The sequence below is a fragment of the Sinohyriopsis cumingii genome, chromosome 1, assembly GCF_028554795.1.
Source record: "Sinohyriopsis cumingii isolate HCF-2022 chromosome 1, ASM2855479v2, whole genome shotgun sequence".
Classification (NCBI taxonomy): Eukaryota; Metazoa; Mollusca; class Bivalvia; order Unionida; family Unionidae; genus Sinohyriopsis; species Sinohyriopsis cumingii.
In genome coordinates, this window is record NC_142961.1 from 105,680,835 (window position 1) to 105,695,059 (window position 14,225).

General features: G+C 34.6%; 1 long non-coding RNA gene across 1 annotated transcript; it reads right to left on the reverse strand.

Moving 5' to 3' along the window:
* Positions 1–9,592: 9,592 nt before the first annotated feature.
* Positions 9,593–12,169, reverse strand: LOC149807500 (uncharacterized). Its single transcript, XR_016422756.1, has 2 exons — positions 11,825–12,169; positions 9,593–9,823 (listed from the first exon to the last, which is right to left on the reverse strand). It is a non-coding gene; the product is annotated as an uncharacterized LOC149807500 (long non-coding RNA).
* Positions 12,170–14,225: the final 2,056 nt, after the last annotated feature.

Below are 14,225 nucleotides of genomic sequence, written 5' to 3' on the forward strand. Positions count from 1 at the left end.
TTTTCTATTTATTTATTTTCTATGCCTCTAATAAGTATGCATTATACATAATATAAATGTTACTAAAACTGTTTATCTCTATTTATTAATAAATTTTTATATAGTTATCAGCAGAGATATGTGTATCTTTAAGATCCAGTTTTATATATTTTTATGTATTAAGATATCATTAATCTTTGCTGTATATGCACATCTCCATGTAAATTATTCGTTAAAGTATAAGATGATTACGTTAAAAATGTAAGCTATGACGTCATCTTGTTTATGTCATATTGTTTATTTCATTCATCACTTAGAAACAACATATTCAATGACGTAAGCAAGATATTGAATTCAGTTTGAATTCAGTCTTTTGAAGCATTAAAGCGAAACCGGTCACACATTCTACGTGTTGGTGTTGTTTATTTTATAATTTATATATATATTTTATAATTTATATATATATATATATATATATATATATATATATATATATATATATATATATATATATATATATACATACATATATATACATATATACATACATATAATTTATAATTTATATATATATTTTATAATTTATATATATATATACACATATATATATACATATATACATACATATATATATATATATATATATATATATATATATATATATATATATATATATATATACATATACATACATATATGTATATACATAATATATATATATATATATATATATATATATATATATATATATATATATATATATATATATATATATATATATCTGCGCTGTATGTGTGTGAGACAGGAAGATAGACAGAGTCAATATTCCGATCAAATTTAGTTCGGTTCCGTTTGGTTACTATTCATACCTGACCGGAAATAGGTTGTACGTGAAATGACGTGTTTGAGCCGTCGTTTGAAGTATAAAAAAAATCCTATTAAAATGAGTCTAATGCATCAGAGAGACTGGCGATATCTTTTGCATAGTAGGTTCCTTTTTCCTCTATGTTACAATAACTGTATCCTTGTCAGTTGTAGACATCAATTGTCACAAAGTGTACCAAACACTTTCAACGTCTTGGTTATTTGCGAGAAGTGCTCTTCTTCAGTGAAGGGAATGGGAAATCTCTGAGGAAACCATCAACTTTGGTTTGGGTCTTGTACATGCGAACACCTAAGATCGAATCCGGACCAGAGGTGGAGCAAAGCTAACGCATCACCGCGTGGCTTTTTTGTATATGCAAGAGAAATGTTGCAAATCTACATATTTTATGCCGTGTGATGAAATGTGCAATTGTAGAGAATTCGTCTATATATTTCGACGTAGTGTCTACTTCGGAGGCAATGCTCTCTTGTGGCCTGAGTGTGTGTATGTATGTAGTACTGAGGGTGTGAAAAAATAACTTCTTATTTTAAAAAGATCCATACCTTTTTTGTCTACAGACTTTGATGCAATGTATCGAATACGTATGTACTGCAAATGAAACGCCACTGACACTCTTGTATGAGTGATGAGAAGTGGGTTTCGAGTAACACTTGGAGAAACTGAATATGCGATGTTTTTTGGCACAGTTGTTTGCAACTAAAATGGACAACACTGATAGTAGTTCCTAAAAAGGCACGAAGGCCTGTATTGGCCATGAACAGCAGTTTATGAAGAAGACACAGTTATCCGTGTATTTTGGTATTAATAATAATAATGACATAACTTTAATTCAAAACATTGTATTTCCCAAAATAAAGATATATATATATATATATATATATATATATATATATATATATATATATATATATATATATATATACATATATATATATTCTGCTCACATGTCCTTATGTATATGCTAAACCATCTATTGTACCACACCTAGTATGTCAGTTTTCTAAAATTCTTTAATTAACGCATCTCGAGTTTAAATCTCTGACTTCTATGTATCATAATAATGGGTTCGAGGAAAGCTGAACACAACCTAAGACTTTGGTCTAATATTGTAGCTTTATATGGACCACCAGTTACAATGATCGGCCCCCTTGTGTCCTGTATTCAAATGCCCCAATAACTTTGTAAATAACTACACTGTACAACAATAAAAACTAATTTATCCAATCTTCAAATGTCTTACACAAAACAAAATAAAATAGCTAAATATCACAAATATAGAAACGTGTCACTAAATCACCATAAACATGTACATAACTAACTGTATACATAAGTATAAACTCTTTCGTTTTACTGGCCTATACGACACACCGTACAATCCAAAGTTGGAACTCGCATGGATTTATTAATGGATATATAAATGAATACAGGCATAATGACCGCAATTGAACACACACGATTAATGACAGTCATGACATCCGCTAGAACGACGAAGTACCATCTTGTAAAATGTGCAACTGCTCATATATCTTACCTGATCGGTTTCTAATTTTGTTAAAAATTGTATTGTTATTGATTTGATTCACACTCATTTTGGCGGGAAGTACCTTTTCACACACTAGCCGAAGCGCATACCACAAAAAGAATAGTTCTTATACGTGCAATCAAATTCACTATACATCCCATTTACGCATACATATAAGGTATATTTAGGATAAGTAGCTAATAACATGTACTTTTAATTATCTTAAGAACGAAAGACTAATGAAGCCTGAAGATATACGAGGTGACAGCGTAGACGAAAGGAAGTAACATGTAAGCAAGTAAATAAGATATTTCACAGTATGTGGTTCAGGAATATTCTGTAATTCTCTTAGATATAGTCAGTACCGACCATAACTGTACATTCAGTATGGAAAGTCTGACAGCCATCGGGTTACATGTATGCGTCTAATATGACCGTGAGTCAAGCGACAAGGTTTCCTGGTAGAAGACCAATATGGCATTACCTGTCATCCACGTGCATTTTATCCACGTGCATTTTACGCAAGACCCAATCTATATGAAAAATTAACACTCGTTACAAAAATGTAACACTCTTATAAAAATGTAATACTCGTTGCTTAGACCTCAATGCAATAGTTCAATACTATCTCAATACTGTTCAATACTATCTCAATACTTTTTCAACTCTTGATCTATTTCGAATAAAATTCAATATTAAATTGCATGTTGTAGCTCATATAAATACATTTTCCTTAAAAAAAGATTGACCCCGAGCATTTAGATGACATTTTTGTAAGTTAATCAGATATAACTTTGAATTCTTTATCTGCTATATATAATATTTGATTCTACCGCACCCATCCACCCGTTAAGCCAGTTCGTAGTACCAATATTCCTTAAGCCATATTCTTAGTATCAACATTTAACGGGACAATTCTCTGAAGAATCTCTGATACTGATGTGACTCAATGACAATTTAGAAATGGTGATCGTGCATCTTGTGAACATTTAACAGGTCATTTGGTCAGTTGTACAATTCTCTTTGGGGCCCATTCGGCAGGCTTCCTCGGACTAGGATGCGGGTTTGAAACTTGGTCGAGTCATACCAAAGATTTATAAAAACGGTATTGCAGTTACCTCGCTTTGCGCTCAGCATTAAGAATTTAGTGCTAGGACTGGTCGGTTCGGTGTCAGGATGATGTGACTGAGTGGGTCGTGATGCTACGCGTCTGTGGCATGACGCCCTAGTGCTAGACATCACTATAAACTTCCACACTGTAGACATCGTAGCGATATGACTCAACAATTGTTAAAGCTACGTTGAAAATACAAATCACACACACACACACACACACACACACACACGCACACACACACACACACACACACATCGTTGTAAAACCTTCAAAACGGGGACATATGATTTTTACCATCAAAACGGGGACATTTTTATTTTAACAAATTATGGGCGATAAAGATATATTTATATCTATTTACTTGATATATGCATGTCATTTGTAATTGATTTGTGGTTGATGTCCAAGAAACACTGTTTCTCAATCTTTACCATCAGAACGGGGACACACATATATACAGTGTTAGAGATTATGCAATCAAATTGGGAACATTCAATAAGTTTGAATTTTGATTCTAAATAAAAATCAATTTAATCTAAATACTGCAGTAATCTCACCTCATGCACATAGCTCCCATCCATATTAACAAACTAAATTAAAATTGAATTTTGTATTATGTTTGTTGCATATGTAAGCAAAAATGTACGTCCAGGAGTTAAAGAACTCTAATCGTTGTTGTTGTTGTTGGGTTTAACGCCATTTTACAGCAAAACGATAGCCTATGTATGACGGCCAGTATTAATGGTGGAGGAAGAACCCGGGAAAAACCCTGGAAGAACCACCGACCCACGAGAAGCTACTGGCAAGCTTTCTCACATGCCCTCATCGGCCGAATCCTAGACTCGAACCCACGCAGACAGAGGTGAGATGGCAGTGATCCGTAACGGAGAGCGCTTTAGACCACTCGGCCACTCGGGGCCCGAACGTCGAATTGTCAGAGGTATGTGAAAATACAGAGAATGTGTCCCTTTCTCAAAAATGAAATAATCCAAGATCTGCATGACAATCTTCAGTTAAAATAATTTTATTGGCAAGATTGCGGTTTAAAATTTAAAATGACACCCGCCACCCCACCCCATCCCCAAAACACCGAACACATTTTTAACTTTGGTGTACACAAATTTGTCACTTTAGTGCAACCCCCTTCATTAATGCATGATAAGATCTGTTCGATATGACATACACCAAAAATTGTTGGGTTTTTTTTATGATTGCATGGTTTAGTTTTATTGAGCTCAGGTCAGAGCCGCAAAAGTATCTCTTGAGCCAATTAGTCCCCATTAAAATCGAATTGTGTTGATTGATTTTGTGATTCCATGTGCTGTATTTATGATAGAGATTGGTAAATCGTACAATGGAATTATTGAGAATGGACTGCCCCGTTATCTGGAAACGTCTTTTATTCTTGATATGATGGTAAAAATGATGTAGAGTTACAGTCGAAATGAGGCTTAACATCATGATTTGACTGTCTTAAGGTAGCGTAGGAAAAATATTTCCTGATATTTGGTGTTTGAGTTGTGACTTGTATTTTATGGTAGTTAAGTACCGGCGCTACGTTACGGAAATGTAATAAGGAGAAACCATGCAGTTGTGAGCTAGGCAGGCAAGTGTGAAGTTACGATGTGAATGTGTATTTGTGATAGTGATGGTCATGCATTAATTAGAGGAAAATTAGTATAGTTTGTTTCGTTCGATCACTAAAGAGACCACTTGCATGAAACAGTATTAATGTTTTGCCTTTCGCTTAGTGTAGAAGCCAGTTGTCAATTTAATGTTGCGTATTTGTGGTCATTGATTGATTAGAGAAAAATTAACGACTGTTATCATCGGGTCCTTGGAATTAGGGGAAACCAAGGGATTTACAGCCAGAAAGAAATCAAGCTAGCAAGAAGGAAGAAAGACAGACAGAAAGAATAGAGAATATGAGAAGGCACTGACCAAACGAGGAATAAATGAAAAATATTTTATAAATTACCTCTCTGAGTCAAACAAAAGTTATATGATTGTTTTGTTTCACATTATGTATACGTCAGTAAGTATACACATTAAAGATACATCGAGCTTAACTTGTCGGATATATATCGAGTCCGAATTATTGGAGGAAAGATATTGTATTATGTTTTGGTTACCATGTACACTGTTCATTGTTATGCTTCTAACCACACTTGAATGAACTAAAATTGATGTTGATCTTTTCCGGTGTATTCTTTATCCAAATGTGCATGGCTCAGAGTTAAAAAGGAGAAAAAATATACAAGCACAGATGAATCGCTAGAATCTCTTGCTCATCTTAAAAGCCGTGCATAATATCTGCATGAAACCTTTTATTCAGTTTTCTTGTGTTCCTGATCTAATTTGGCGAAATGTGTAATGAACGTTGGACTACCCATTAATAAACATGTATATCTATATTGCTCTCTGTGTTAAAAAACAAAATACATCATATATATTTATCTATGTTTATATAAATGATTTAAATCCAGTTAACTCTTCTTGATGCCATCATCGGTGCTTAATTCGGAAGCAAAGTGCGCAGGCTGACAGCAAAACAGTTTCGCGCCTTTCACACATACACGCGCGCGCACACACGAGCGCACACACACACTAGCGCCAGAATAATATGCAAGCAGAACAAATTTAATGAAATACTGCCTCCATATTGGTCTGCTGAAAATCAGATTATCAGTAGATACAGTGCGCCATTTTCAGTCGACCAATAATAGAGTAGTATTCATTTCAGCTAGCTGCACTTATATACTAAACGAGTACGATCATGACCATGTTTCCCGGTAGAGTGGAAAATGGACTGGGATTCCTTAAAGATGTGGTAGTAAACCATGCATTATGTAGGCATAAGAGTTGAATGCATCAGCGAAACATCGGTACCAAATTTGTAACTCTATGCTACATTTAGCATAAAACAACAGCGTTGATCCCTAAATTGGTAACTGAGTAGGCAGAGAAGTGTCCTCCGTTATTTTTACATGCATAATGTATTTGTTACAGTACTGAACCTTCCTTTCTGAAAGTAATTATTGTCATTTTTTCTGCTTTGGATGGTGAAAAGATTTCTGTTTTCATTCTACTTGACTCAACTTCTGCAATTGACACAGTAGACTATGCTGTATTACTTCACCGTCATCAGCATGCATTTGGTACCTTTCTATGGTTCGAGTCATACTCAGCCGAAAGGTCAATACAACGAAGATGGGTCACATTTCAGTCCTGTTCGTCTTTGTTTTAGATGTCCACATGGTTATGTTCTCAGACTTGCTCTGCTCATCCTGTACATTCAGCACCTTTCAAATGTTAAAAGTTCTCATCCACTGTCTAACAAACTGAATACTGACGACACCCAAATCATAGTCACCCAACGGAAGTCAATGCTACCATCCGAGGTGTAGAGAAGTGCATTTCAGATGTGAAGTCGTGGATATCATGTAACAAGTTGCATATGAATGATACTACAACTGATGACATTCTGGTAACCTCGAAAAATCGTTTCTCGTTTTATCATTTACCTCACACAATGTTTCTCAGCAACATCAATATTAAATTCAAAGAGATAATACAAAACCTAGGTGTCACTCTTGACAGTTTTCGTTGCAGCAACGTGTCATGAACTGTATATCTGAGGTGAGTCGCATCATCTCCATTCAGAACTTTCTACTCATTCCGTTAAAACATTTGATTGTTCCTTAGTACTTTGAAGACTTGTCTATTCTAATTCTCTTCTATCTAGTTTGTTTCAATACCTGCTACAGAAACTTCAAATAGTCTGATACACCGCTGCTCGGAGCGTCATAAGAGTACCGAGAATTGAGCACTCATTACCCCTGCTAGTCCTCTCCACTTGCTACACATCCGATCTAGAATCAAACATAACCTCTCTTCTCTCTGCTACAGTTTGTTAACCTATTTGACCTCAGCAACTTTTACACCCCCTTTAGAAACGTAAGATCTTCCTCTGACACTCATATTTTCGTTATTCCCATCATATAAATATTTCCTATTGACAAAGTTCGTTCTCACATCTAGGCCCAGCTATCTAGAACTAAACGAATTTTTTGTACTTAGAAACAATTGCACCATGATCTGATTCAAGAGCGGTCTAAACACACCTTAAAAAGACTCCACAATGTTTTTTCTTTCTTCATTATTTTCATTATGCTTTGTTTGCAATTCCACCGTGCCAGATATATATATATATATATATATATATATATATATATATATATATATATATACACACACACACACACACACACACACATACATACACACACCTAGATAGCAGGACTTCACAAATGATAATTAGCATTTGTTTGCATTAGGCATTGCTAATCATTACCTGCAAAGTTTAAATCACCTTGCTAATCATGTGCTCGCTATACATGAGACACCTGCTAAATAAAAAAATAAATAAAAAAATAAATAAATAAATAGATAAATAAATAAATTCATTGCATTTCGAGTTAACCTGGTCTAACTTTATTTTACCTCTATTGCTTTGAATTCTGCTTTTAATAAACAACTTTAAAATCTGCTTCAGTCAATTCTCTCTGACTGATTAGTAGTTGTTTCAAAGCATGGGTGTTATATCCAGAATAAGAAAAATTTGAGCATACTCGTCAATTGGTTGCACGGAATTCGTTGTGAAGCCTGTATGCTGATGACGGTAACACTAGGTTGTAATACTCAAACAAAGAAAAACATTATCGATTTAGTTTAGTGAAATGGGTTGAGATTGAAAACATACCATTCTTGTATCATGTATAGAGCAATGTACCATACATTTCCATGCTGAAAGGTTTATAAAGATTATACACCTATGTAAATTGTAGTTGGAAATTTAGGGGAAATTGGACAATATTCACCACAAGTTGCTTGAACGTTTTCTGAATGTACTTTTCTTTAAATAGTAGCATCAATGGTAATTTACTAATATATTTTTATTCCTATATGGCGTTATTAGGCTGTATCATAAGTTACTTAACTCATTTTTGAATTCAGTGTTTGCTGCAAGACTTTAAAAACTTCAAAATTATTAAGGTGACAGATTATGCATCAAAATATCCAACAACAAAAACATACCCCACGAACCGGTATGTGTTTTCTTGAGCATTGAAATTAATAAGTCAAACAATTGTTTGAATGTGTCCATGAATTCGAGGTTTTGTATGTATGTATGTACGTACGTACGTACGTATGTATGTATGTATGTATGTATGTATGTATGTATGTATGTATGTGTGTGTGTATGTGTGTGTATGCATGTATGTATGTATGCATGTATGTATGTATGCTTATGTATGTATGTGTGCGTATGTATATATGTATGTACATATCTTTGTGTGTGTATGTATGTATGTATCTATGTATGACTGACTGACTGACTGACTTTATTTCCTCTTCAAAAGACATTACATCAGATTAAACATGCATGTATGCATGTATGTATGCGTGCTTATGTATGTATGTGTGCGTATGTATATATATGTATGTACATATCTTTGTGTGTGTATATATGTATGTATGTGTGTATGTGTGTATGTATGTATGTATGTATGTATGTGTGTGTATGTATGTGTATATGTATGTACATCTCTTTGTATGTATGTATGTATGTATGTATGTGTGTGTATGTATGTATGTATGTATGTGATGTGTTTGTATATATGTATGTATATATGTATGTGTATATGTTTGTATGTATGTATGTATGTGTGTGTGCGTGCGTGCGTATGTACGTACGTATGTATGTATGTATGTATGACGGCTTGTGCATACTGTGGGTACGAATGAGGACAGGCAGAATCGTGGTAAGTAGGTAAAACGTTAGCTGGATAGCTAGTTAGGTGTGTACTTTGATATGCATATGAGTTTGAAGTTGAAGTTTATACAGTTAGGTAGGCGTAATCATGGTGTCTGCCTATTTTTCTGGTGTATGTATGTATATATTATGTTTGTTAGGTAAGTACGTACGAAACACAGAGGCATATCAACACGTAGATATGCAAGTTGTATTCGTCAATGGTTTGAGGGAAGAATACGCATTTATTAATTTAAAAAACACATAAAACGATTTAAAAATTTCATATCTTTTATTTGTCAGTATTTCCCCGGATAAGACCTTGTTATCATGTCCTGTCCGCCGTGGTCAATCATACACGCCTGGTCACATGACAGAGGAAGGGTTTTACCAGAGATCGAAGTTTCGTCACAGAGGAAATGTTGCTTACTTCGCATTCTCTGTTCGAAAAGTGTTTTCTCTGCATTCCATTTCTTCTTGGAGCATAACACATGATTCCCAGTTCTGGAACAATGTTTTGTCAAGGTACGTCTTTCAGACAATACGATATAGACATTATATTGCTAGTAATGGCTAATCAGAAAATGATAACTTCGTAGATGAAACAGTTAGAAGGAGATAGTATAAATAGGTTGCCTCCCTTTGTCGCTGCTAACGATATATCGTGAGTAAATATGAACTCTTTAGATAATAATAATGTCTTAAACAAACTACATCGTTTCCTTTAATAAACAAAATCATGTTTTTTTCTTCTTTATTCTTTTATATACAAATAAAAATTGTTTCATCAATTAATTCTTTCCAAATAATTTTAAGGTGAAAACACTGCTCTTTCAGCTAGATACTGGATAGTTTAACATTTATCAGAAGGCAACCTATTCAATGTAAACTTAGTATTTGGGTTGAGGGCGTAGACATATAAATCCATTCAATAGAATATAGATCATGAATGAAATATACAAACAGCTGAATAGTGCTGACTAAGTGGATAGAATATCAAAGAAAACGATTTAAATGAAATTGAAAATAAATACATACAGAAATTTAAAAATTAAACAACCCAAGTAGAAAGTAGACGAAATTAAGAGAATACGTTCGATAGGTGTTTGGTGCGGTGGGGACATGAAGAAACGAAGCTATATTTCTGACGGTGGCACTATTGCGAAAACATGAAGAATACATGAGATCAAACAATAACCCGTGCGTTTGGAACGGCCCATCAGATAAAGTATCTACATGTAAATGTTAGAGTGTGATTTAAAAAATGAAAACAATTAAAGAAATAAGGAAAAATTCTCTATATACATTCAGAGATAAAGATAAAGAAAATTATCATTCAAATAAGGTCTGGTTTTCAGAAGAAGTAAGCATAATTAATTATATTGTTCTAAAATTGAAAATAAAATGTGAATTTTTTACAAGAAAACGTACTGGCTGCATACTGAAAGCACTGACGGATGAAACATGTTACTTTACTACTTGAGATCGATACTGTAATAAAACTGGTCACATGCATATTTAATTCTCAGTATAGTATTTGTTTTTGCAAAATAAAGTATCCAGAAGTGTAACTGGACTCCGTTGACATGCTCAAACGTTTACTAATTTTACCGTGCTTCAAGTTATTTTAGATTTTATATATGTAAAGTTCAGTGAACAAACCAAAACAGTATATCTGTGTGGCATTTTACAGGTAAATATGTTTGTTAGTCTTTAGTTCATTCGAACTGCTTTATGAGATTATTCAATATGGACAAATTCTAACAGATAAATGGGTAAAAATAATAATTAATCTAATATAATTTAGTCACATGGTTAGCTTTTGTTACACTATGATAAGAAAATTTCCTTCTACCTCTAAATTCGTTGCCTGCTGACAAAATAATGCAAACACGTGAATGTTACCTTGATCTACGTAAGAGCAGCCATGCATAAAAACACGGCTAATATACATGATCGATTAAAAGAACCCACTCATATAGTTAAAGGATATTGCAGGGGTTGTTTAAATGAACAGATAATATATATTTACATTAACAGTCTTTTGACATATGCTTGAATGGGGGAAGTAGAGTTAATTGTGGAAAATAAGGGTAGAGCCAGGTTAGAGTGACAGAAAGAATGACATAAAAGCGTAGAAAAATCTCGGATTTAGAGAAATGAGCCGTAAAGTGTAAATCAAATGTCCTTATGAGAGAAATGTGGTAGAAAATAAAACAGAATTTATCACCAGAAAAAAGAAATGTTGATCGGAAATAGTTACACAGACGAAAACATTGGTAGATCTGAAACGAAATCACTCAATATACAGCAAAGTATGACGTTGTCTTAAGATCAGAATATTAAGTAACACGTAAGAACTGTGCCTTGAGATCAGGAGAAGTAAGCAAAATATAGGAACTGTTGTCGCTAAGAAACGTGTCGAAACTTATAAAGACAGCTTCAGATAAAATGAAAATAATTCAAAATGGAGAAGAGGTTCAACTGCAATGATAAAATACTCACAGTAAATTCTTGACGTTGTGCTGCTTTATCCCAGGGACCTGACACTCCCACCTACTGCGTCTTTCTGAGATTCATGTAATGGCTGAGCCACGACAAAAAGACTGCAGGGGTGGAGGCTGAGGTCCCGGGGCGTCGCACCCACCCCTTCGCACCTAGCGGTGACTGCGGGGTTGCTTTGGGAACGAGCCCTGGAACCGGGAATCAGGGGTTCTCAGAACACGAACATCCTGAGAGGCTGCGAAGTAAGCAACTTTGTTCCGTGAGGGAAATTTTGGTGCTTTGATAAAATCCGCTTCCAGTCCGTCATGTTTCCACGCCGAACCTTCTGCGGGTAGGCCGCGATCGTATCAGCCTAAACTAGTTCCGAAGTACACCAGTGACTACGGACGCTTATATACCTATGTGGGGCGTGTTAGTGTGATATCATATACTATTTATAAACTACTGAGCTCATAATCGATATCAACTTATGCTGACAAGGCATGCGCCATAGAACCATTTTCTAACTAATGACGAGTGAACTAGAAAGCATTCTTTCGCTCGATAAACCAGTTTAAACTGCAAGTTTGAATGGGTCACACATAATGAATTATGTTGCTGTGGTGAAATTTTATTAAAGTACGATCTATGAGAATTCACTCCTTCCTAGAAAAACACCGCCACCACTACTACTACCAGGCCCAGAGGGAGACCATATGCCCGGGTCTCAACCCCTAAGGGGCCTTGAAAAGCGATATTTTCTAAATAAACAATTCTGAAAATAATAAATATATTACGTTTTGTACTTAGTTGTCTTTGAAATCTTTTTATATATTAAAGTATTGGGGCTTATTTTGGTATTCCACATTTCAATATATCCAGGGCGTAGGGGCCTCGAACTCTCCAAGTGACCCGGGCCTCTCTCAACCTCTGAAAGGGCCTCGTGACTACTACTATTATTTCAGATAGTAATGTATTATGGGTTGTAGCAAGAGAAGTAGAAGCAACATTAATTTTATAGTACACACATTAATGTGTGTGTGTATGTTTGTGTGTGTGTGTGTGTGTGTGTGTGTGATTTGGGTTTTTAACGTAGTTTTAAACAAAATTCAGTCATATCGCTAAGATGTCTGCAGTGTGACAGTTTATAGTGATGTCTTGCTCTGGGGCATCATGCCGCAGACATGTAGCTTGATGTCCCACCCAGTCACATTATCCTGACACTAGGCTGACCAGTCCTAGAGCTAACATCTTAATCCTGAGGGCCAAGCGAGGTAGCTGCAAGTATCATTTTGTTAAAATAAGTCACTGTTATGACTCGGTCTGGGTTCGAACCAGCGACCTCCTGCATCCGAGGCGGAAGCTCATACCACTGGTACACCGGAACTAACATTAGTAGTAGTAGTAGTAGCAGCAGTAGTAGTTATGGTAGTAATATAAATAATAATAATGATAATAATAATAAAGATCATAATGGCAAATATAAAAGAAAATCACAAAAATTAAACCTACAGTGATATTGAAGTATTGCTAGTGTAAGCTAGTATTATAAGTAATGTCGGTAGAACTTACAACAGGGATGACTACGTATACATCGAATCAATACTAGCAACGCATAGGCAGCAGGGGATTGTTTCGTAAATTATCTCATGTCAAATTCATTTGTTATCGTTAGAGTTTTCCCGCGATTATCTTTTGTATTATTTAAGGCATCGCTATGTTTGTAAAAACAGATTTTTTTATTATTCTTGAAATTGATGGGAATTATGTATTCCCTCCCCAAGTTACACCACAGTAGTCTAGACACTGAAATACTAACATTTTGTTAGTGTTTGCAAGCATGGCTAGCCACTCTTGCAGTAGATACGATGGGTTTATGAAAAATAGATTATTTATTTAAAAAAATATAATCTCTTCCTATATGTCAGTTCTTTTTATTTGCAATAAACTGTTTTGTACACTGTTGTTTTCAAAATTTGTATAGAGGGAAAGGGTTTTCATTTGCACTGTGAGCATCACATTCTGTTTTATATGACATTCAAAACGTTTTTTTAATAAAAAAAATTGCATGTGTGAAATTTGTGGTTGAAGTGCAAAAGCTTCTTTTGCTACGAGCTTCTAGTGCTTTGTCAGGTAAAAAAAAATGATATTCTTATATTTAGATTTATTTACCTTTACCTTTACCTTTATTTACCTTTTGACGTCAGTTACGTACTGTTTTTTTTTTATGAATTTAATGTTAGGATGACTGAGAATCGCATTTGTAAATAAAATCTGTCCTTCCTTTGTCCCTTATAGTGTTACTTGTTCGGAAGGTTACGTTAATATTTTTTATTGCCTAGTGATGCGGCAATGAAGATTGGTTGAATTTGTTATACAACAACCATTTAACCATGTCATCATATACATGCAGTCAGGGAAT